Source organism: Portunus trituberculatus, chromosome 34 (assembly GCF_017591435.1).
Source record: "Portunus trituberculatus isolate SZX2019 chromosome 34, ASM1759143v1, whole genome shotgun sequence".
NCBI classification, from domain to species: domain Eukaryota; kingdom Metazoa; phylum Arthropoda; class Malacostraca; order Decapoda; family Portunidae; genus Portunus; species Portunus trituberculatus.
The window spans coordinates 9965223-9969691 of NC_059288.1; the positions used below are offsets into that span (position 1 = coordinate 9965223).

Below are 4469 nucleotides of genomic sequence, written 5' to 3' on the forward strand. Positions count from 1 at the left end.
GTCTTAACGTGAAATTTCAAACAGCTAATTTTCTGCTAGATAGCCTCACTACCGCCTTCCTGCCAGGGGAGGTGGGTAGTCTTTTATTTTATTTGTCACTAATTACAGATATGTTAACATTGTGTAATGTTTACCGGTAAATTCCTAATCTGTAATACCACTTGTCTGATCATGGGATACTGTAACACCCACAAATTTGCAGAAATGATTGAATAACCCACTACTTTTCACCATCGAACAAACTGCATAACTCGCTATCATTTATACAAGTTTTGGGGTACAGCAATATTCTGCAATGAGACGAGTAGTATTGGCTGAGAGGTAATTTATAGATAAATCTGATACCGTGTTAGAATGTCTGTAATTACTGACAAATAAAGTAATAGGCTATGCGGGGACACCTTGCCTGCCTGAGGGAGGCTAGCAGCAGATCAGCTGTTCGGAATTTCACACCAAGATTGACGGTAAATACATCTCGATGGCACTGCATGATTTTAACAGACAAAAAAATCTCTGTTGAAAGTACCACACACTTACAGTAAGGTGGACATGGTGTTTCTACGAAATAAAACAATCGCCCGAACCAGCCACACTTAAATTTCACCCCACTACTAAACAAAGCCTCAAAAGTCAAATGAGTATAGAAAATTTTTTACTTAGAATAACTTGTTCTTTCGCCTCCTTGAAGTATTCGCAGAAACTCGTGTTACACCCTGTATAATGATGTGATGATATCAGTTTATGATATATTTAGTGTAGGTGAACATAAGGAACCTTGGCTACTCGAGTACTACCTTAGGTTTGGTTAGGATAGGTAAGGGTAGGTTAGGTTAGGTAATGCAACAAATGTATTGATCAACATAAATGTGTTGAAATCAAGAACAGCTTTTATGCCAATTAATTGTTGGTAAGATAAACAGAGGAAGGTGGGCAATAACCTAACCCTAGCCTGCCCTAACCTATCTAAAGGGGTCTAAAGAGGGTGTTTTTAGCTTGCTGGTCTAAATGGGGGTGGGGGTTAGCTTGTTTTCAGCTTGTTGGTATGAAGTTGTTGTTTTTAGCTTGCTGGTCTAAAGGGTATGTTTATCTTGCTGGTCTAAAGGGTATATTTATCTTGCTGGTCTAAAGGGGATGTTTATCTTGCTGGTCTAAAGGGTATATTTATCTTGCTGGTCTAAAGGGTATGGTTATCTTGCTGGTCTAAAGGGTATATTTATCTTGCTGGTCTAAAGGGGATGTTTATCTTGCTGGTCTAAAGGGGATGTTTATCTTGCTGGTCTAAAGGGGATGTTTATCTTGCTGGTCTAAAGGGGATGTTTATCTTGCTGGGCTAAAGGGGATGTTTATCTTGCTGGTCTAAAGGGGGATGTTTATCTTGCTGGTCTAAAGGGGATGTTTATCTTGCTGGTCTAAAGGGGATGTTTATCTTGCTGGTCTAAAGGGGGATGTTTATCTTGCTGGTCTAAAGGGGATGTTTATCTTGCTGGGCTAAAGGGGATGTTTATCTTGCTGGTCTAAAGGGGATGTTTTTAGCTTGCTGGTCTAAAGGGTGTGTTTTTAACTTGCTGGTCTAAAGGATGTGTATTATATATATATATATATATATATATATATATATATATATATATATATATATATATATATATATAAACGTTATCACTACAGGTGTTGGTGTATAGGGTTTATGCTATTATTTAGCTGACTGTACTAAAAGTTTTGAAATTAATAAAAAAATCTAAGTAAAATATATGGTTCAGGTAAAATAATGCAAAATATCATCATCATACATTTATATTGTAAGACAAAAGAGATAGATCATCGATAAAAACATAGAAATGATAGAACATTTATGGGAAAAGAGATGAGCAGAGCGGCACGACGATGGCCTACTTGTGCTGACGTCACATCTGATCCCTCAGGCCTGTATACGAAGGCCGTGGCTGGTGGCGGTGGTGGTGGCGTGGCTAGCTGGCTGTGGTGGGCGTGCACGTGCTATCATATGGTACGTGAATGGTTGGGTTTAGTACGGTTAGTGAAATGATGTACAGTTTCTTATCACTTTTTTAGTCTTATTTATTTTTTGGGTGTGTGGTTTGATATGGCATTTTTTGTTGTTCCAGGGTTGCGTGGTAGGTGCGTTCATTGGTCTGGGCTGTGTTGGTGCGTGTTCTGAAGAGATGACCGCAGACACGCTGGCTGCTGATGACTAGACCCACACAGAGGCAGTGTACTGTACAAGCTGGATGGAAGTATGCAAACCTCGCAATGAAGATGGAAAAGGTGAGGAAATGGTTCTATCTTGACTTTTGGCTAAAATAAGCGTCTTGTGTGTGTGTGTGTGTGTGTGTGTGTGTGTGTGTGTGTGTGTGTGTGTGTGTGTGTGTGTAAGATTATTATTATCCTTATTTACAGGTCTAATTAATACTTATTTCTTACAGGTCAAACTAATATCTCTCCTTTTCTCTGGCAGGACAAACTAATCTTTCTTTTTCTCATGCAGGTCAAACTAACCATTTATATTGTTCTCTTGCAGGCAAACTATTATTATTATTTTTTTTTTTTTTTTTATGCAGGACAAACTAATGTCTCTTTCAGGTCAAACTAATTTTTTTCTTTTGCAGCTCAAACTAATCTCTCTCTCTCTCTCTCTCTCTCTCTCTCTCTCTCTCTCTCTCTCTCTCTCTCTCTCTCTCTCTCTCTCTCTCTCTCCAAACACTAGCAGGTGGTGTGACTTCATTTTTTTTTTTTTTCTTGCTTTTCAATAATCTCAGCCCTTTTCCCAACCTAAACTAATGTAGCATCCCATAACCACTCCCTCTCTCTCCCTGGCAGCTCCAAACACTCTGCGGCAAACTATGACATCATATTTTTTCTTTCTTTTCTGTCTATTTATTTTTTTCCTTTTTTTTTTTCAATAATTCCCCGTCCATCCCAGCCTAACCTAGTGCAACAACCCCAGTACTATTCCCTCATTCTCTTCTGCAGTTCCATTCATGTTTTTCAATGTTTTATTTAATATTTTTCTTGTTTTCTCTTACTTTTTCAACAATTTAAGGGCATGCTGTGATCCAGATCTGAAAAACTGATTTCAAAACAAAGTTATAGAATTTATGACTTGAAATTTTGAGGATATTGTAAGCTATTGGTTGTCTTTGAAGTATTTACCTTGTTGTATTGATATGATAATCCAAATATCTTACTTATGTGTTTTTAGTGGTTCAGATTTTCCTGTATAATCACTCCCAAATCTTTTTCCTCTTTAGTCTTCATTATTTTTTGCTCTCCCATCTAATAGTTCCATACCGATCTTCTCTTACTCTTTCCTAGTTCCATTACATGACATTTGTTGGCATTAAACTCCAATTTCCACTTGTTGCTCCACTCCTAGATCTTGTTTCTATCTTTCTGTAACAGCAAACAGTCCTCCCTGGTTTTGATAACTCTTAGCAGCTTTGCATCATCACCAAACATATTAATATAATGTGAATGTCGTTTACATAAATCTGAAACATAATGGGGGCTAACACTGACCCTTGTGGCACTCTGCTGGTTACTTAACCCCAAGATGAGTATGTATCTCTGATCACAGTTCTCATTTCCCTATCCTTCAAATAATCTCTTGTCCATTGGAGCAAGGTTCCTCACAGTCCTCCTATGTTCTCTAGTTTCCAAAGTAGTCATCCATGCGGGACTTTATCAAAAGGCTTTTTTATGTCCAGGTATACTGTGTCCACCATCCGTCTCTGCTTTCCAGTCCTTCTGTAACTCTGGAGTAGAAGCTTAATAATAAGTTTGATAAACATGACTTCTGTGTCCTGAACCCAAATTGTCTTTTCAATATGACTTGTTCTTCTTCCAGATGTTTAACCCATTTTTCTTTGATAATGATTTCACACAACTTCCCCAAAACACTTCTAAGTGATACTGGTCTGTAGGTTAGTGGTTCAGTTGCCTTTCCTCTTTCCTCTCCACATCTCAACACATCTTTGCGGGAAACTTTATTTTTTAACATCTCTCAGGCATCTTCCCTTCCTCAGCTTTTTACTATGCGATCTTGTTGTTTGAATGTCATATTCTTCTCTCAGTCTAACCTGACCTTGTCATTTTATTAATTTATTGATTTATTTTTAAATAACCTAATCTAACCTAACCAAACATTTGCAGGTCCGCAGAAAACGACACGCCAATTTATTTGAAGTCAAGGACGGAGATTAAAACGTTTGAAAAACACCACACCCGTTTTGTCCACCACCATCACCACCTTCTCCCAGATCAAGGACAAAGTGTATTACAGACTCACACATAAGGAAGAGGTGCGTGTGAGTGTTTTAGGTGTGTTTGGATGCGTTTGGGTGTGTTTTGGATCTGTTTGGGTGTGTTTTGAGGTGTTTGGTGTGTTATAGGGTTCTTGGGTGCATTTGGGGTGTTTTTTGAGGTGTTTTGGATGTGTTTTGAGTGTGTTTAGATGT

General features: G+C 38.2%; 1 long non-coding RNA gene across 1 annotated transcript; it reads left to right on the forward strand.

The window, feature by feature from the left end:
- The first annotated feature begins 99 nt into the window (after positions 1–99).
- Positions 100–4219, forward strand: LOC123512608. Its single transcript, XR_006677140.1, has 4 exons — positions 100–464; positions 1920–2002; positions 2121–2280; positions 4165–4219. It is a non-coding gene; the product is annotated as an uncharacterized LOC123512608 (long non-coding RNA).
- Positions 4220–4469: the final 250 nt, after the last annotated feature.